This window comes from Bos grunniens, chromosome 17 (assembly GCF_055505025.1).
Source record: "Bos grunniens cultivar Pamir isolate PY7600 chromosome 17, Bosgru_T2T1.0, whole genome shotgun sequence".
NCBI classification, from domain to species: Eukaryota; Metazoa; Chordata; class Mammalia; order Artiodactyla; family Bovidae; genus Bos; species Bos grunniens.
Window position 1 is genome coordinate 59,337,126 of NC_141181.1, and position 21,122 is coordinate 59,358,247.

Genomic DNA, 21,122 nt, shown 5'->3' on the forward strand with positions numbered 1-21,122 from the left:
GACTTAAAGGTCTTATGGGATGTGATAATTTCAGTGCTGTAACAGGAGTGTCCCAAGTTAATGACTGGTCATTCAGTCCCCTATTTGACCACACTTGTTCTTTTTTGGTGTGGTCCTGACAGTCTATGAGAACAGATACACATGTAGAATTAAGATGAGACAATATTCTGAGACAAAAGAAATAAAAAGGAATGTAAAAGCTGGGTGAAAATAATTAGTAATTTCAACTTTAGTAGTGTTCCCTTGTTAAAGACACCAATTTATAGGCTCCTCTGCCTCTTTTTGGGCTTCCCAGGTGGCTCAGTGGGTAAAGAATTTGTCTGCAATGCAGAAGACACAGAAAGATGTGAGTTTGATCCTCGGGTCGGGAAGAGCGCCTGGAGGAGGGCATGGCAACCAACTCCAGTATTCTTTCTTGCTTGGAGAATCCCATGGACAGAGGAGCCTGGTAGGCTACAGTCCATAGGGTTGCAAAGAGTCAGACATAACTGAAGCAACTGAGCACGCAGGCATGCTGTGTCCTTCTGCCTCACGCAGAGGTTCTGTCTTCAGGGAGCATCAAAATCAGCTTCAGGGCTGCTAAAACACAGATCACTGGGACCCACCCCAGAGTTCCAGATTCAGAATCTGCAGTTTTAACAAAGTGCCTGAGTGGTGAAAATGCTGCTGCTTCAGGACCACAGTCTGAGAACCACGGGACTAGAGATTCAGATGAAGGTTTTCAAGGTTCAGTAGGACTTCCCTCTTAAAACCTCTCCAGGCAGAGTGAATCCATGGCCTTCCGTCCTTCCTCCCAAGTGGAAATTACCACAGTTGTAATCACTTTATCACACCAGGTTGAAATAATTTGCTTAAACACCAACCTGCCTCTTCTGTGAGCTGTTGAAAGGTGGCTTTCACCTTTCTGAGTCTGTCCCAACCCCAAATGAATGCTGGGACAGCAATGGTGATTAATAAACCTTCTTTGGTTTAATAAACCAAGGACTGGAAGCTGGTTGGGAGTAAATTCTCAATAGTGCCAATGATGATCATTCCAGACGATGACAATGAAGAGGAGGAGGGCGTGGATCACCCTAGCCCATCAGCCTGACCACCCGGTATATAATAAGGACCCTCTCACAGAATTCTGAGCACAAGTTCTCTCCTCTGGGAACCTGGGGGTGAACTCCTATTACTAACACATTCCCTGAGCTGAATCTACCACAAGGATTTTGATCTCAGAAGAGGTCCAGCTGTGTATCCTGACTCCATACCTCTGACCTATCCCTTCGGCCAAAAACAGTCAAACAAAAAACCTGGGGCTAGGGACTGATTAAAATGATTTGTTCCTATGGTATGCTTTAGAGAGTGCCGAGATACCTCCTCTACTGGCCTCTACTTGTCCCAGATTTCTACCATTAGAGATTCATTCCTTTGGGTTTGTATGTTGTGGGGGATGGAGAACCTTGTCTAACCATCCTAGACAGATTTGATGCCCTCACTAGATTAGGAGGATCTCAAGGAATATGTCTCATTTACTACTTTGTTCTTAATGCTTAGCACAGTCTTTGGCACACAAATAACTGCTCAAGAAATGTTTGAATGGATCCTTGGATACCAATAGCAGTCCAGGCTGGAGAGGGTGGTGGAGCCTAAGAGTCCTCCAGGCTTGGCTGTCACTGCCTCACTCTGTTAAGAGGGAAAGTCCTTTTCCCGGGTCCTAGTTTTCCCATGGGAACACTGAGAGTATAGATAGAAGGTCTCATCTGATCTCTGCCTACTTCATACCACAGCCATGGTGTTCCAGCCTCTGGGCTTTTCACTTGTAAAAGGCCAGGTGTCTTCCTATGCCTGGACTACTTTCACTTCCTTTCCCTGAGATTTTCTGGGTTTCTTTTAAGTCTTTCCACGGACATCTCCTCAGAGAGGATGGGCTGGTACCTCCCCAACTAATGTTATTCTGTATCTGAGCAAAGAATGATTGCAACTTGCAAGTTTTTCTTTGTCTTCTCTGCATCTGAGCTTTCAGGTAGTCTGAGATTCCTGGAGACATGGGATGGTGCGAATCCCAGACACCTAACACGGTACGGGGCCCCTAGGAGGTGCTCAGGGATTAATGGGGATTACTGTGAAGAAAGCTGAGCACTGAAGAATCGATGCTTTTGAACTATGGTGTTGGAGAAGACTCTTGAGAGTCCCTTGGATGGTAAGGAGATTCAACCAGTCCATTCTAAAGGAGATCAGTCCTGGGTGTTAATTGGAAGTACTGATGCTGAGGCTGAAACTCCAATACTTTGGCCACCTCATGTGAAGAGCTGATTGATTGGAAAAGACTCTGATGCTGGGAGGGATTGTGGGCAGGAGGAGAAGGGGACAACAGAGGATGAGATGGCTGGATGGCATCACCGACTCGATGCACGAGTTTGGGTGAACTTCGGGAGTTGGTGATGGACAGGGAGGCCTGGAGTGCTGCCATTCATGGGGTCGCGAGGAGAGACTGAACTGAACTGAGTCTGAATTGAAGCAGAAATCAGAGCAGAGGTTGTGTCCCTCCGGAGACGGCCAGCAGATGTCGCCACAGACCGGGAGGAGGCGAGGCGGTGCGGTGGGCGGGCCTCCCGCGGGGCGGCCTCACCTGGTGGCGGCCTCACCTGCCCGCCCCGCCCCCCGCGGAAGCCAAGAGCCCGGGCTCTGGCGTCACCTGGGCAATTGGGAAAGCGGCGCCCGGAGCCACGAAGAGGGGAGATGAAAGGCGGGTGGCGGGTGGGGGCCGCCTGCAGCGCCAGGTGAGAGCCGGCAGCCCCGCCCAGCGCCTGGGGACCAGGTGAGTCAGGCTCCCTGGCCCCGCGGGTGGAGGGAGGTGGCCAGGCTGGCACCCGGATGTTCGTGCTCCTTGGCTCTCATCCCCACTGGGTGACTCTGCTCAAGTCCCTTCCCTCTCTGGGCCCCAGCATTCTCTGTCTTTGCCAAATCCCTGAAGTGCTTTCCTGTGATTCTGAGTAATAATAATTTTCATTCATTAAGCAATATGTTGTGTACATGTTCCATTCCAGCCTCAGCATAGCTCTCTGAGGTCAGTAGTTTTCTTACCTCCATTTTATAGAGGAGGCCAGAAAGAGCATCAGAGAGGTGAGGTCACTTGTTCAGGGTCACACAGCATCCACTTAGCAAGTCGCAGACTAGGGATTTGAACTCAGGTCTGCCTGCAGAGACAGCTCTGACCTTGTTCCTTCCCTTGCTTGCGCACAAAGTTCTGACCTTCTGAGAGACACACCATATTTTCAATTGAATTTGTATTCATTTTCAACCTTTTTGTGTGTGTGTGGTAAAATATACATTACAAAATTTAGCATTTTGAAGTGTGCAATTCAGTGGCATTTAGTACCTTCACAATGCTGTGCAACCATCACCTGGATCTAGGACCGGAACATTTCCATTTCCTTTTAGAAACTTGGACCCAGTGAACAGTCTATTCCCCCTCCTCCCAGCCCCCAGCAGCAACTAATCTGCTTTCTGTCTCTATGGATTTGACCATTCTGGATATTTAATTGTGGCTCAGTCTTCATTCTGTACCAGGCCATCCTTGTGCACTCTCACAGGATGCCAGGAAATCATCATCCTTGTCCCCAGACTTGGCTGCAAGTAGGAATCACCTGATGACTTAAAAATGAAGCAAAACAAGAAATCGCAGATTCCTGGCTCTCATGCCCAGACTTCCTGACTTAATTGACCTGTGATCTGATGAGGGTATCAGAGTTTTGGAAGATCCCAGGTGTTTCTACTGGGCAGCAAAGTTCAAGAACCCGTGCTCAGAACCTTCTGGCTCATGGAGCATCATTCCTTTTACAGGCAGGAAAGCTGAGGTCCAGAGAGAGCTTTCCTGGCTCACACAGAACGTCTGTGGCTGAGCCAAGACTGGAACTAGAATTCCTGCTTCTCACTCACACCGCTCTCATCCCACTGCTTTTCTAGGTATGTAATGTCTTCTGCCTCAGTTTCCTCATTTATTACATGTGGACCTTAACTGTACCTCCTCATAGGGTGGTTGTCTGACCAACTGAGATTATACCAACTGAGATTTGAGCACTGTGAAGTGCTCAAAGTGGGGCTTGGTTTACAGCAAATGATACACATTTACTGTTGCTGTTATTATGTACTTGGGGTACAGGAATGAGTGAGGTGCAGGAAGGCTGTGAGCTCATGAAGGACAGGGCTGAGGGCTCCTCCCTCTGTGTCCAGCATCCGGGGCAAACCCTGACATTTCATAGAAGTAAGTGTTCTAAGTGTAGGGAACAGGTTCTTGGCTGGGCTCACTGACCCTCTCTGCACTGGCACTGGCTGACCCCCTTGCCTCTTCTGGCACCCTGGCCTTACTCTGCAGACCCGGGACACTGAGACCTACAGAATCAACCAGCCTGGAGCCATCGAAGCGTCCACTCTTTAGACAGCTGTGTGTGTGTCTTGTAGCTGTGACTTGACCTTATTGTCCTTTTACAGGCAGGAGTCAGGTTTCCTGTACCCTCTACTGTGTCAGGCATGTGGACCTGGAACACAGTAAGCATCTTATAAGTCTCACCTGAGGCTCTGACTGACCTTTAGTTCCTGGGGGCACTGGGGACAGGATCCTCTCTGCCCCCGCCTTTTGCTCTTTCCATGTGTACATCCAGGTGTTGGGCACTGCCAGCCTCTTCCTTGATGCTCCTGCTAACAGAACCTCATCACTTGCGGGGGGAAAAAAAGGGGCGTGTCAAGTTTGCAGGGAAGCTGGGCCCAGCCCCAGGGATGAAACATCGCGAGACTCTGAGTAGTCACGGTAAACCCAGTCCCGTTGCCTAGGTATCCTTGGCTTCTGGGTACCGATGTGACCCAACTCTGGTCAGCGGGACCTGATGGCAGCTCTGGGACTGTGAGGGGTTCCGGGAAATGTCCCTTCCTCCCCCCACCCCCCCAATGCTTTGGAGGCTGGCAGACGAGGGCTACCATGGAGCTGAGTCTAGGAATGGAGGACTAGAGAATTGCAGTGATATTGATCCAGAACTTTGGCCTCCCTGAGCTCCCGAACCCCGGCAGCCTGCTCTGGGCTTGTTAGGTAGGAAATTGTACTTGGTTGTTTAAGGCGATCTAGTCTGTGACCTGCAGTTGAGCACACCCTAACTGAGCACACACAACTCTTCCCAGCCCAGGTCCTTGCTCTGTTTGAAGACAGAAGGACAGCCCAAAGTCCCAGGTTCCTTTCATCACTTTTTTCCTCCCTTGACTTCAAGGTACACAGTGATAATACCTCCCGGGGTTTATTACCACTAATAACAAGCACATTTATAAATACTAACATTTTTTACATTTTCTCTGTGTTAGATCTTTATGTGGGATGTTTAATGCTCAACACGGTGTGGATCCTAGAACATGCTTACAAATGAGGAAGGCTGGGACTCAAGGAAGTTCTGTAGATTGGTGATTCAGAGCTTGGTCCTGTTTCCTGAAGCTGACAAATCCTGTTCTCCCTGCAAATCGGCCTCCCTCATGTCCAGACCCCAACTCATTCCTTTATTCCTGTTTTTCTCCTTGTGTGATTCTTGCACATAGTAGGTGCTTGAGAGAGAGAGCGTGTGATATTCATTGTCTGCTGTCTTACATCACCAGCCATTTACCAACCAGGGCAAGCAGAGCACCCCCTGTGTTTAGAGGGGTGCACCTGTGTGTGTCTGTTGGGGAGTGGGTGTTTAGTTGGAGAAAATGGGCCTTGTCCACAGTAAAAATAACAACTCCCATTAATCGAAGGAGTACCTAAGGTACCAGGTCTTGTGCTTTACATATTTTTGTTTAAGGTCTACAGTAGCTCTAGGGAATTTTTTCAGGAATCTCAAGCCTCTGGGACATCAAGTGGTTTGCCCAGTCACCCAGAGCAGATGGGAACCAGGTCTGTGTGTCTGGAACTTGTGTCTCAGCCCAGAGCAGAGAAGGTCAGCATGTCCGGAGCCAGAGGGAGGTTCCCTCCTCTGTAGGGAGGCTTCACTGGACAGGAAGCACCTGAACTGAGTCTGGAAGGATGGGCTAGACTCCCAGAGCAGGAGAGGGCTTGGGCAAACTCGTGGAGATGACACAGTGTCTGTTTCATTGGGAAATTGGGGATTATTATGAAAAAAACCAGGCCACATGGCCCCTGTGTACCTCTTGTGATAGAAGGTATTGATTATGGGAGGGGAGTTTGGGGCAGAATGCATATATGTATATGTATGGCTGAGTCCCTTTGCTGTTTAATTGAGACAATCACATTTTAAATTGGCTATACCCCAATACAAAATAAAAAGTTAAAAAAAGATGCAATGGAGACGCAGACATAGAGAACAGACTTACGGACACAGCGGGGGTTGCTTAGGAAGGAAAAAGTGAAAGTCGCTCAGTCGTGTCTGACTCTTTGCGACCCCGTGGACTATACAGTCCGTGGAATTCTCCAGGCCAGAATGCTGGAGTGGGTACCTTTCCCTTCTCCAGGGGATCTTCCCAACCCAGGGATCAAACCCACGTCTCCCTCATTGCAGGTGGATTCTTTACCAGCTGAGCCACCAGGGAAGCCCAAGGAAGGAGAGGGTGGTACAAATGGAGAGAGTAGCATAGAAACATATACACTGCTGCTGCTGCTGCTGCTGCTGCTAAGTCGCTTCAGTCGTGTCCGACTCTGTGCGACCTCATAGATGGCAGCCCACTAGGCTTCCCCGTCCCTGGGATTCTCCAGGCAAGAACACTGGAGTGGGTTGCCATTTCCTTCTCCAGTGCATGAAAGTGAAAATTGAAAGTGAAGTCGCTCAGTCGTGTCTGACTCTAGCGACCCCATGGACTGCAGCCTACCAGGCTCCTCTATCCATGGGATTTTCTAGGCAAAAGTACTGGAGTGGGGTGCCATTGCCTTCTCCGAACATATACACTAGCATTTGTAAAATAGATGGCCAGCGGGAATTTGCTGTATGACTCAAGGAATTCAAACCAGGGCTCTGTGACAACTTAGAGGGGTGGGATGAGGTGGGAGGGGGGAGGGAGTCTCAGGAGGGAGGGGACATATGTATACCTATGGCTGATCCTTGTTGATGTATGGCAGAGACCAACACAATATTGTAATTATCCTGCAACTAAAAAGAACTTTTAAAGAAGACGGACATAGGAAAAATACAGGCTTTAGATCTTTTGAGTTAAAAAAAAAAAAAAGAGGTATTGATTAGAATAGCAGCTTAGGTTCCATGATGCCACTGGCTTCTGAAGGGCAACGCCCGGGTGAGTATCTATTCTCCTGGCTCCCCTGAAGAGGATGTTTATTCTGCTGTTGGCAACAGAAGATGAGAAAGGCAGTTGTAAATACCTCTGTGTTGATTTCCTTCAATTAGAATTCACTGAGCACCAGACCCTGCCTTAGCAGGACTCACAATCCGGTAGAGGGGACCTGCCTGAAAATGACCCCTGTGTCAGTTTCATCAGCCACCCTGCCCTTCAGCAAGGCCATGCATTTGATTTACAATTGTTTGTTTCTTTTAATCCTTGGAGCAGCCTCGTTGGTAGGGGTCCTTTCTCACTTTAACTCAGGAGATGAGGATAGGGGCCAAGCAGTCACGTGACTTAATCAAGCACCTGAAGCTAGTCAGTTCCTAAGGCGCTGAGACCCTGCCCCAGGTCTTTGGGGTTCTAAAGTTCAAATTCTTTCAGTTACCTGCATTGCATGATATCCCAAGCATGTGGGCTTTCAAAGAATGCCCACAATCTGGGCTGTTAAAAAAAAAAAAAACAAAAAACCACCAGGAGAACAATTGCTGAGGCTGAATTCAAGCTACTGACTCACAGAACTCCTGACTGTAACCTTCTGCTTCCAGCGTGCACCTGGAGCATCCTTCAGATGGGCCGGCTATGCTGGTTAGGACAACTGCAAGAGGACCCTGGGTGTCCTGGGCCCTGGAGGGCTTTCTGAGTGTGACTCGATGAACCCCATCTATGAAATGGGTCTGGCTATCGCTTGTGTCTCATGTCGACAGCTCTGGGTTCTGCACGTTTCGGGGAGGCTGGGGCCCAGTCTTGCAGCAGGTAGGTTTCTTCCCTGTATGTGGGTCACTGCGGGGATGAGGCTGGCCCGGGTGGGGCAGACTCTCTGCTCCTGCCTCCCCTCCACGCTCAGAAGCTTTCAGGGTGATTAGTTCCCCTCCTGGAGGGATCCTGTTACGGTTCTACCAGGAGGGCCTCTGAAAGTCCTACCTGCGATAAGAAGGCTGCGTCTCGGTTAATCTCCCAGCTTAGAGGCCATGTTTGAATATTTAAGAAATGGTTTCCAGGCTTGGGGCTGGGAGGAGGGAGTGGTACACGGGGCCTGGCCTAGTGGGTTTTGAAGGCATGTATCCTCAGAGGCCTTTTCTGCTCTTCAAGCCCGTGGGGCCTAGTGTCTCCCAAATCGTTCCTTTAGGTTGAAGTTCACTTGTACCTGGACCAGGGGGCCTGACTGGGGATTGTATTTATGGAGAAGCCCAACTGGACTCCGGCCATGTGCTGGAAGCAGTGCCAAGTCCGAGGGCCAGCGTCCAACCCTACTCCCAGCCCCAACAGTTCCAGGCCTGTGTGTCTTGACTGCTCTCTCCCTCAGTTGGCAGACTCCTGGCAGGACCCACTGGGAGTAGAAGCTCAAGAAGGGAGCCAGCCATGAGTGAACACCAGCTACATGCATTCTGAGTGAGTAAGCCTGGCTGTCTGGCTGAGCGGGGTTTGAATTTTTCTTTATTGCTTTCATGCTGTGTGTTCCTGGGCAAGTCACTTAACTGCTCTGAGCTTTCATTGTCTCCTTTGGGAAGTGGGTCCAATAGGATGTACTTCATGTGGCTCTTTTTAGACTTTCATAGGCTTTAAAGTGCCTGCTAGTAGGTTAGTTTTTTTTTTTTTAATAGACTATTTAGTTGAAAAATTGTGTATTCATTTGTAACACTTGCTGGTTGGAACTCACACCTGTGCTGCTGCTGCTAAGTCGCTTCAGTTGTGCCCAGCTCTTAGCAACCCCATGGACTATAGCCTACCAGGCTCCTCCATCCATGGGATTTTCCAGGCAAGAGTACTGGAGTGGGGTGCCATTGCCTTCTCCGACTCACACCTGTAGCCGCTGTTTTTTCTAAATGACTGCAGTGAGAAGTCAGGAGAAATAGCCAGAAACCTATAGGCCTGGTTCCTGAATTTTTCTGGCTTTGCCCAAAATAGTTAAGATCTGAAAGATCAGTGAAGGTGCTGTGGGTGTTTTCTACATTCATAGGGGAAAGTGGCTTTTCAGTCAACAATATGAAAATAATTGGCTGGGAGAAATTAGGTGAGTTTAACTTCAAAATATATCACCAAAGTGTTCCCCCCATAAAACAACCTTCTATTAAGACAATTATATGTAATGTATATTGCAAAATGAAAGTTTCTATTTTTGCGTTTGGACAAAACATGAAACTGTACTGCATGTTTTATTTCTTAGTCCGTGTTAAGTTGCCACCCCTTCTTTGTGGAAAAAGATGATCTTATATTCTGTGATGGTGTCCTTTTATTTTTCATGGTTAGAAAACATTCTTTCTCTTATGAAATGATAGTGGTGATGGTTTTAAGTTTTGGAAACTTATTAGTGAATAGGCAATATATGTAGAGTGTTTAAAGGGCTCCAAAGATAAATAAAGTGAATCTCCCTCCCTTCCCTGACTCTCAGTCATCCGTGTCTCTCCCTGAAGGAGGCAGATTCTTATAAATTGCTCGTGACCTAGTCTAGTCTGTGCATGCTCATGGAAAGAGGGCAACATCGTTCCTAATGGGGCAAAACTTGGTTCTTTGGCAGAGCAGTGAGGGTGGGAGTTAAAAAGATCTTAGATGTTATTTCCGTTATCATCGTGTATGTATGGTTCCACTTTGTGTCCTGTTCTGGTTTGCTTGGGACCCAGTCATTGGCTGGGTGCACCAAGTATAACATTGTTCCTCTGGGGAAGTGGGATCTACTTTATGATAACTCGATTGCTTCTATTTTTTGAGGCCATCTCTGGGGTCTTTAAATGAGCTGTGGGGGGTATTAGTGCCTACACCCAATTTCCCTCTTACTGTCTTAGGGCATGTTTATGAGCAAGCTGTACGCTCTGTGCTCATGGAACCTCTTGGGTCTCAAGATCAGATCTAGAAATGTGTTTTTGCTGATAATGGTGTTCGTTTAAAGGTGGCAGGTGAAGGCAGCCCAGGCTTCAGGCTGACTTCCTGCACCTGTGCAGACAGCACTAATCAATCGATCATTGCACACTTTCCTGGGAGATCAGACAGACCGTAGAATCCCACTCAATGTAATGTTCTAGGGTGTGGGCAAAGGAGGTGACATGCACTGCAGTTCTGCTATAGTATCTTAGTACACTGTTTCCCACGCTTTGGTATTTTACAGATCAGTGGAATTTCTGAAAAATCAGATGCACTAATGTGAAAGTGTCCATTACTCAATAGTGTCTGACTCTTTGTGACCCCATGGACTGTAGCGCACCAGGCTCCGCTATCCTTGGGTTCTCCAGGCAAGAATACTGGAGTGGGTAGCCATTCCTTTCTCCAGGGGCTCTCCCTAACCTAGGAATTGAACCTGGGTCTCCTGCCTTGCGTGCAGATTCTTTGCCATCTGAGCCCTGGACTAGTGTTAGGTGTCCACTCTTTGTTTTGGCAGGTACTGCTGCTGCTAAATCGCTTCAGTTGTGTCCGACTCTGTGTGACCCCATAGACGGCAGCCCGCCAGGCTCCCCCGTCCCTGGGATTCTCCAGGCAAGAACACTGGAGTGGGTTGCCATTTCCTTCTCCAATGCATGAAAGTGAAAAGTGAAAGTGAAGTCGCTCAGTCATGTCCGACCCTCAGCGACCCCATGGACTGCAGCCTTCCAGGCTCCTCTGTCCATGGGATTTTCCAGGAAAGAGTACTGGAGTGGGGTGCCATTGCCTTCTCTGTTTGGCAGGTACTAGAAAAATTTAAAAATAGCTGCTGTTTAAAAATCACCATTTGTTCATTTTTTTTTTTTTTAAAAGAAAGTACATTTTTAACACCAAAAAATTTGGAAAAAGCTTTCAGAAGAAAGGACAATAAGCATGGTTAGCTTCATTTTAAAAAGAAAAATTTTCTTTCTCTTCTCATTTTGCTCCAGGCACCTAAAGTCTTCATTATGAATTGATAGCAGTTCAGATGGTGGTCCAGAGTGGGTCAAGAGGGAAGCCCCCTACCTCGATGTGTTCAACTCTCTCTGTAGAGGCATTTCTTTACATCTTAGAGTTTTGTAAAGACTCATGTCTGATGGGCCCATAGATACTTCTATTAAAAATCCACATCATTACCTTGGTGGATCGAAAACAAATATCTCAGTTCCAACTGAGTGAGTGAGTGTTAGTCGCTCAGTTTTGTTCAACTCTTGCGACTCCATGGACTGGAGCCTGCCAGGCTCCTTTATCTATGGGATCTCTCAGGCAAGCATACTAGAGTGGGCTGCCATTTCCTGCTCCAGGGGATCTTCGTGACCCAGGGATTGAGCCCTGGTCTCCTGCATTGCAGGTGGTCTCCTGCATTGCAGGCAGATTCTTTACCAACTGAGCCAACCAGAGAAGCCCCCAGTTCTAACTGGAAGGTCACTAAAAAAGATAGTTAAATAATCTTTAAGAGCACAGACCTACCATTTCGAAGAGAACAGGAAAGACTAGGTTACGAAAGATCATGACCCTTATCTGGGGTACTTTGTCGCCTTGAACTCCCCTAGGCACGCCATCAAGAAACTCCAGAAGTCTAGTGATAAAACAGAATGGAGATCAGCCAACTTTTTCTATGAAGAGCCAGAGTTGTATTAATAAATATATTTGGCTCTGCAGGTCACACAGCCTCTGTTGCAACTACTCATCTCGGCCCCTGAACCCGGAAAGCAGCTGCAGATGACATGTGAGCAAATGGGCATGGCTGTGTGCCAATAAAACTTTATTAACAAAAGCAGTCCATGGTCTTGCCAATGCTGAGCCACCATCTGTCTCCTGACGTGGTATTGTCTGAGCCAGTGGGTCTCAAAGAGTGGTCCCTGGTCTCCCATCATCAGTGTCACCTGGGAACTTATTAGAAATACACATTCTTGGGTCCCTACCTCAAGCCTTCTGAATCAGAAACCCTGGGGTGGGACCTAGAAATCTGTGTTTTAACAAGTCCTCCATTTGATTTTGCTACATGTTCAAGTTCAAATTCTGATCATATTCTTTCTCCATATGCATCTTGGCTGTATATCTTGTCCCTAAGGACACCTTCCCCTACAGCCCTCTTCAGGGAGATTGTGGGTTTCTCCCAGCTCCTGAAGAACTCAGTACCTGCAGGTGTGGTGGGTGTACTCTTTGCTTTCCACTGACACTTAAAAACATTAAAAAAAGTTTTTTTTTAGTTGGAGGATAATTGCTTTACAATGTTGTGTTGTCTGTTGTACAGTGTGAATCAGCTATATGTATACATAAATCTCCTCCCTCTTGAGCCTCCCTCCCACACAACTGACACTTTGAAATGATCTCTACTCCTTCCCTCATCAAAACTCCCAGCTAATATGAAGGGCTTTTCAATAAACTCTTTCCTGGCTTGGCGACTTCTTCTCTGCCCCAGTTTCTACCATTTCTCTGACCATCATGCTTCTGGCTTCAGTCATGACATTGAAGATCAACATTCAACACTCTTCCCTCTCAGTTCCTAGACCATCTTGGCTCTAGTGATTATTTTCCTTGCCTTTCAACCATCCACTTATGTTGTCATGACTCAGGACTTGACTTAAATGTCACTTTCTCAGAGACACCTTTGCTAAACTAGCTTTCCACAGGCAAGCCAGTCCTTTACTGCAGTATTACCATATTTAACTTATTCCTAATACTGATTAGCACCTGGAAGTATCTCATTTAACAATTAACCTGCATGTCTGTTGCAATCTTAAATCTAGTTCCCTGAAAATGGAGCCTGTGATGGGAATGTTAGCCAACCAATTTATTAAGAGAGTTCTCTTAGGAGATGAGGCATGAGGGAAAGATGGTAAGTCAGGGGAAAAAAAATCTAAGCAAGAGTATGACCTCAGGGATAGACAAATAGATCAATGCAACAGAAGCCAAGTTCACACAGACACAATTTTTAGCAAATGCCCCAATTCCATTAGGAAAGGAAAGTCTTTTCAACTGGATAAATGTTTGAAAAAAGAAACCTCAATTGTTGTTCAGTCACTCAGTCGTATCCGACTCTTTGCAACCCCATGGACTGCAGCACACCAGGCTCCCTGTCCTTCATCATCTCCTGGAGCTTGCTCAACTCATGTCCATTGAGTTGGTGATGCCATAAAACCATCTTGTCCTCTGTCATTCCCTTCTCCTCCTGCCTTCAATCTTTCTCATCATCAGGGTCTTTTTCAATGAGTCGGTTCTTCACATCAAGTGGCGAAAATATTGGAGCTTCAGATCAATCCTTCCAATGAATATTCAGGACTGATTTCCTTTAGGATTGACTGGTTTGATCTCCTTGCATTCCAAGGGACTCTCGAGTCTTCTCTAGCAGCACAGTTCAAAAGCATCAGTTCTTTGGCAACCATTCTTCTTGATGGTTCAACTCTCACATCCATAGATGACTACTGGAAAAACCATAGCTTTGACTAGAAGAATCTTTGTTGGCAAAGTAACGTCTCTGCTTTTTAATATGCAGTCTAGGTTTGTCATAGCTTTTCTTCCAAGGAGCAAGCGTCTTTTAGTTTCATGGCTGCAGTCACCATCTGCAGTGATTTTGGAGCCCAAGAAAATAAACTCTTGTCACTGTTTCCATTTCCCCCCCATCTACTTGTCATGAAGTGATGGGACTGGATGCTTTGATCTTAGCTTTTTGAATGTTGAGTTTTAAGCCATCTTTTTCACTCTCCTCTTTTACTTTTATCACAAGGCTCTTTAGTTCCTCTTCGCTTTCTACCGTAAGGGTGGTGTCATCTGCATATCTGAGGTTATTGATATTTCTCCTGGCAATCTTGATTTCAGCTTCATCCAGCCTGGCATTTCGCATGATGTACTCTTCATATAAATTAAATAAGCAGGGTTACAATATACAGCCTTGATGTAATCCTTTCCCAATTTTGGACCATTTCATTGTTCCATGTCCAGTTCTAACTGTTGCTTCTTGACCTGCATACAGGTTTCTCAGAAGGCAGGTAAGGTGGTCTGATATTCCCATTTCTTTAAGAATTTTTCACAGTTTGTTGAGATTCACACAATCAAAGGCTTTAACATAGTCAATGAAGCAGAAATAGATGTTTTTCTGGAATTCTCTTGCTTTTTCTATGATCCAACAGATATTGGATATTTGATCTCTGGTTCATCTCCCTTTTCTAAATCCAACTTGAACATCTGGAAGTTCTCAGTTCAAGTACTGTTGAAGCCTAGCTTGGAGAATTTTGAGCATTACTTTGCTAGCATGTAAAATGAGTGTAATTGTGCGGTAGTTTGAACATTCTTTGGCATTGCCCTTCTTTGAGATTAGAATGAAAACTGACCTTTTCCAGTCCTGTGGCCACTGCTGAGTTTTCCATATTTGCTGGCATTTTGAGTGCAGCACTTTCACAGCATCATCTTTCAGGATTTGAATAGCTCAGCTGAAGTTCCATCACTTCCACTAGCTTTGCTTGTAGTGATAGTTCCTGAGGCCCACTTCACTGCGCACTCCAGGATGTGTGACTCTAGGTGAGTGATCACACTATTGTGGTTACCTGGGTCAATAAGATCTGTTTTGTATAGTTTTTCTGTGTGTTCTTGCCACCTCTTCTTAATTGCTTCTGCTTTTGTTAGGTCCGTTCTGTTTCTCTTCTTTGTTGTGTATTGTATTCTTTATTGTGTCCATCTTTGCATGAAATGCTCCCTTGTTATCTCTCATTTTCTTGAAGAGATCTCTAGTCTTTTTCATTCTATTGTTTTCCTCTACTTCTTTACATTGATCACTGAGGAAGCCTTTCTTATCTCTCCTTGCTATTCTTTGGAGCTCTGCATTCAGATGGGTATATTTTTCCTTTGTTCCTTTGCCTTTAGCTTCTCTTCTTTTCTCAGCTATTTGTAAGGCCTCCTCAGAAAACCATTTTGCTTTTTTGCATTTCTTCTTCTTGGGGATGATCTTGATCACTGTCCTGTACAATGTTACGAACCTCTGTCCATAGTTCTTCAGGCACTCTATCGGATCTAATCCCTTGAATCTATTTGTCACTTTCACTGTATAATCATCAGGGATTTGATTTAGGTCATATCTGGATGGCCTAGTGGTTTTCCCTACTTTCTTCAATTTAACTCTGAATTTTGCAATAAGGAGTTCATGATCTGGAACGTAAGTTGCTCCATGGAATTGGTACCCCATTATGGGCTTTTGTACCACCATGCCAGCCTCCCCTACAGAAGGATAGCTTAGCCTCCTGGAAGAGGCGGTTCCATTTTGGCCAATTATATGGAGAATGAGTCAGCTCTGAGTTATATTCAGCCAACAACAGTGCAGCTGGGGGAATGGGTGCACAGTCCAGCTAGGAGGGTTCAGATAGGACACCAACATTGTCTGCTACAATCCACCCTTTAGAGCCATTTGCTTCTCACATACATTCATTTCATCTAGGTGGAGTATCTCCAGGACTCTGGTCACCAATTCCTGAAGACATTTCTAAGAGGAGGGGAAGTGGGCTGGATGAGAGCCCCCACTGTTGCAGATGGTTTCATGTTATCAACCATCCCATGGACAAGTGTTTCCATGTCATCAACCATCACGTGAATGAGTATTTCCATGTCAAACACTCATCATCTTCCTCCCACTCACTATTCATTCCGGGTTCCCCTCTCCCTCTTCTGGTCTGAGCAACTGGCCTGGTGGGGTGACTCAGATCCTCATCCTGGAGGAGTCTGAGCCCACGGTGACCCCATCCTTACCAGGCCGGGGTGGCTGTATTATCCATGTTCAGTTACTCCTAGGCATGGGGACAACAGGAGATGCCCTAGCAAACTGCCAAACACAAGCAATTACCTCCCTATCTCCATTGTGTTGGGCTTCCCCAGTGGCTCAGAGATAAAAGAATCCACCTGCCAATGCAGGAGGCATGGGTTCAATCCCTGTGTCTAGAAGATCCCTTGGAGGAGGAAGTGGCAACCTCCTCCAGTATTGTTGGCCTGGAGAATCACATGGACAGAAGAGCCTGACGGGTTATACTGTCCATGGGGTCACAAGAATTGGATACAACTTAGTGAATAAAAAACAAAAACAAAAAACATAAAAATTCCATTGTGCTACAGCCCAGTCTCCTGATGATGATCAAGGTCAGTGACCCATGCCAGCATGCTGATTGCTCTGCCTTCTGGAGGACTGGTGTGAATTCCACAAAGTGACCAGGAAGCAGCCATAGATTTGAGTTGAGTGGGATTACTGTTGAGTCCTGGGATTATTACTGAGCCTCTCTCTGAGTACTAGGGTCTCTAGACCCAGAGGATTCCAACTCACAGGGAATTCTTCAAGTGAGTTGCTGGGGAGTGATGCTGGGCAGAAGCCTCCTGCATCTGTCTTCCTGCTGTTAAACTGTCAGACCTTTGAAGTCAGCTGCTCTCTCAGTATTCACCACTGTATCTTCTATGCCAAGAACAGTACCTGGCATGTATTTACCACTTGGTTATTATACTTAAAGACTGATTGCCAGAGACTGACTTGATGCTTTATGGGGTATGTTTAAGGAGTATCAAACGATACCAGTTTTCTTTAAGATGTTCCAATTTATTTTATGATGATGGAGTTATAAATGTTCATTGTAGAGCATTTAAAATATAGAAAAAGCAGGGGAAAAAAATCAAGATCACCTGGCGATAACCTATGGTAACCAGAACTATGGTATGAACCTGCTTTGCACAGTGGCTTTTGAGAATCTCTTGGGAACACTGGCGTCTCAGAGAAGGGGCTTCATGACTTGTCTTGAGAGTGAAGGGGAGGGTGTGTCTCCCCCAGAACAGGAACTCTTCACAATTTTATTGAAATTTTGTTTGAAAAAAAGGATTTGCAGCAAAATCTCTCTCTATATATATACATAAAAGGTTGAAATCTATCAGTCTACACTGTAGAGCTGACAGTTTTTATTCAGCTGACTTTCAGTTTCATATCACCATCGATAAATAGTAGAGATGATCCCGGCCCTGCTATCGTCCATGGCAGTTCCTGGCACTTGACCAGCCCCTGGTGTAGACTCCTCTTCTCCTCAGAACACCGCAGAGTTATGTGACAGACTAAGGGAAACTTTTACTGCAAAAAACCAGATGTTGCCGACTGGAAGAGACCAGCAGTGGTGGAAAACAGAACCATGAATGAGTCATGTTCAATCATCTCAGACAAGCATAAAAGTATATAAAAGATTAGTGCAGAAGAGAATTTATACCAGGCTCTGTGCTGTCTGAGAACATGATTTAGATTAAAAAGAAGGAAAAAAAAATATCTTGGAGCCACCTGGAACACCATAGTCAGAAGGCTTTTAGGGTTTGGATTTCAATATCCATCACTGTAACCTTTTAGATTATAATTTTTATTTTTTGAAAGCCTATCAAAACAACCAGACCTGCATTCAGGCAATATGTCAAAGAGAGATGACTATCCACATGCCCGCTGGCTCTCCAGCCTCAAGGTTCAAGCATACAGTTATGTCAGAGATGGCATATCCATCTTTGCCCCTTTGGTTTGGTGTTGAGAGCCTCTTGATGAGGGTGGAAGAGGAGAATGAAAAAGCTGGCTTAAAACTCAGCATGAAGAACACTAAGATCATGGCATCTGGTTCTATCACTTCATATAGAAATAGAATAGAAGCAAATAGAAGGGAAAAAGGAGAAGTGACATTTTATTTTCTTGAGCTCCCAAATCACTGCAGATGGTGACTGCAGCCACGAAATTAAAAGACACTTGCTCCTTGAAAGGAAAGCTATGACAAACCTAGACAGCACATTCAAACACAGAGGCATCACTTTGCCAAAAAGGTCTGTCTAGTCAAAGTTATAGTTTTCCCAGTAGTCATGTACGGATGTGAGAGTTGGATCATGAAGAAGGCTGAGTGCTGAAGAATTAATGGTTTTGAACTGTGCTGGAGAAAACACTTCAGAGTCCCTCGGCCTGCAAGGAGATCAAACCAGTCGATCCTAAAGGAAACCAATCCTGAATATTCATTGAAAGGACTGATGGTGAAGCTGAAGCTCCAAGACTTTGGCCACCTGATGCAAAGAGCTGATGACTCAGTGCAAAAGACCCTGATGTTGGGAAAGATTGAGAGCAGGAGGAGAAGGAGGCAACAGAGGATGAGATGGTTAGAGAGCACCACTGACGCAATGCACATGAATTTAGTGAACTATGGGAGATGGGTGTGCTGGAGTCCATGGGGTCACAGAGAGTCCGACACAACTTAGCAACTTAACAACAACAACGACAACATTCAACTATGGTTGGGTTTATAGCCTTAACAGGGAACAGTAGGCTGGATGAGGGGCTTAGGAGTGAGGGCTGGTGAATTTGCCTGCTGTCTGTGTTTATACTGAAGAGCTAATTGGTTGATTTAAAATCTGTACTCAATTGCTGTGGTTCTTGGTTTCCTTTGGTTTTGGGGAACACAGTTACTTTCTCATCCAGGAACCCAGTTACCACACAGCTTGGTTTGATGAAAGAGGAATACTGTGGGACCACATCCTCACCAACACTTGGTATTTTCCAACTTTTACTATTAGCCATTCTGGTTGGTATATATTAGTATCTCATTTTCGGAGAAGGCAATGGCAACCCACTCTAGTACTCTTGCCTGGAAAATCCCATGGATGGAGGAGCCTGGAAGGCTGCAGTCTATGAGGTTGCTAGAAGGTGGACACGACTGAGTGACTTCACTTTCACTTTTCACTTTCATGGGTTGGAGAAGGAAATGGCAACCCACTCCAGTGTTCTTGCCTGGAGGATCCCAGGGATGGGGGAGCCTGGTGGGCTGCCATCTGTGGGGTCGCACAGAGTTGGACGTGACTGAAGCGACTTAGCAGCAGCAGCAGTATCCCATTTTGGTTTTAACTAGAATTTCCCTGGAAACTAATGATATTGAGAATATTTCATGTGTTTATTAGCCATTTGGAGAAATTATTTTTGCTACAAGCCTATTGACTCAAAATCCATTAAAGAAGAATGGGAATTTGGGTACATTTGTGCTAAGGAATACTATACAGCAATGAAAATGGGAGACCCAGACCTTCACACTCCTGCGTGGATCAGTCCTTGGATGTGGGTCACCCTGTATTAAGCATGTTTTTATTTCCTGATGCTATGATATCTGGGCTCTTACTGACCCTGGAGGAACTGACCCTCCCAGGACCAGCCACTCCCTTGGTGCCTCCCTTGGTGCCTCACACTAATTCCTATGAGAGTAATCTTATGTCTAACCCCCTGCCCCCACCCAGGGCCCACTTCTCACTCAGGGGAAAAACAAAGACCTTCCTGTGCCCAATGACGTCTCCTGGGCTCTGACCCATCTCCCACAGGCCTCCCCGCTGCTCTGTCCCAACACTAACCCCTTCACTCTTCCTCCACAGGCACATCCCACTCCAGGACATTTGCACATCCTTTCCCCCCACCTGGAATGATCTTTCCCTAAATCTGTCCTTGGCTTACTCCTTCACTTCCTTCAGATCTTTGCTATCTATCACCCCTTCCTGGGACTTCCCTGGTGGTCCAGGGGTTAAGACCCTGTGCTTCCACTGCAGGGGTTATGAGTTTGATCCCTAATCAGACAACTAGATTCCACATGCCATGTGGCATGGTCAAAAAAAGATTATCACCCCCTCCTTGGCCACCTGCTCTAAAATTCCAGCATCTCCCCCATCCCTGGTGCTTCCTGTCCCCTCCCCCTGCTTTTTTTTTTTTTTCTGCAAAGGTACAATGTATTTTACTTTTCTTTGTGGTTTTTTTTTTTTGACCATACCATGTGGCTTTTAGGATCTTAGTTCCCTGATCAGGGATCAAACCTGGGCCCCCAGCAGGGGAAGAGCACAGTCCTAACCACTGAACTGCCAGGGAGGCCCACACCTACTATTTCATTGAATGGCTGTTTTCCCTGCTTGAATGTAAGCTCCAGGGGGAAGCAGCAGGATTTTTGTCTAATTTATTCATTGCTGGATCCCCGCTACCAAAACCAGGGTCAAGCACACAGCACTGGCAGGTGATCTGTTGGTTGAATGAAGAGGTGCACATTTTGGAGAAGGTGTTCAGGTCTGTTCCTGCTGCTCCTTTGAATAAACACTGGTCCAACACCCAGAACGTGCAGCTTAATTACCAGTGCCTCCTGGTTTCACCCTCTCTGCTCTCTCGTATTCCTCTTTCATGTCTCCTCCCTCCCTCTGCTCTTTCATATCCATTTTCTTTCTTTCTCCCACTCCTTCCCGCTTTTTGGTACTTGATGGAATCACATTAAACCAATAAAGCTTTCATTACTGGCTTGTACCCGTAATTACGCACACTGAGAGCTGGGTTTGTTTTGATTTTCTGTGGACTTTTGGTCGCTCGTGCTTTTGAACACTTGCTTTTATTCTTCACTTGCCACTTGACCCCCCTGTTTTTAAAAAGGATGAAAAGCTTAGAAAAACATCAGAAATATCCTTTTATTTTTTTTTCCTGCAAATTGATTTCAAGGGTTCTGTTTTGATTTCCCTCTTGGAAATAGTGGGTGTTAAAAAAGAATCTCACATTTCTAAACTGGTCACCAGGCTGTGAATTCTGGGATGGGAAGGAGAGAAGGTTGATCATTTATTGGAGGGGGGCTTTGAAAGAATCCACACTAAATGGAAAGTGTGGCATAGTCCCTATACCTCCATGGTGGCTGGGAGAGGTTGGATTAGAGCAGGGTCTCTCTACCACAGCACTGGGGACATTTGTGTCTTGAGTATTCTTGTGGTGAGGGCTTCCCTGATGGCTCAGCAGTAAAGAATCCACCTGCAATGCAGTTGATGTGGGTTCAGTCCCTGGACTGGGAAGATCCCCTTGAGGAGGAAATTGGCAACCCACTCTGGTATTCTTGCCTGGAAAATCTCATGGACAGAAAAGCTTGGTGGGCTACAGTCATTAGGATCATGGAGAGTCAGACAGG

General features: G+C 46.1%; 1 long non-coding RNA gene across 2 annotated transcripts; it reads left to right on the forward strand.

Annotated features, from left to right (window-relative positions):
- The first annotated feature begins 2,682 nt into the window (after positions 1 to 2,682).
- LOC147355511 (uncharacterized) lies at positions 2,683 to 16,677 on the forward strand. Of its 2 annotated transcripts, XR_015144588.1 has the most exons (6): positions 2,683 to 2,803; positions 3,829 to 3,951; positions 7,836 to 8,043; positions 8,594 to 8,679; positions 11,842 to 11,908; positions 15,611 to 16,677. It is a non-coding gene; the product is annotated as an uncharacterized LOC147355511 (long non-coding RNA). The 2 variants fall into 2 exon arrangements; XR_015144587.1 differs by lacking the exons at positions 11,842 to 11,908; positions 15,611 to 16,677 and adding an exon at positions 10,661 to 10,943.
- Positions 16,678 to 21,122: the final 4,445 nt, after the last annotated feature.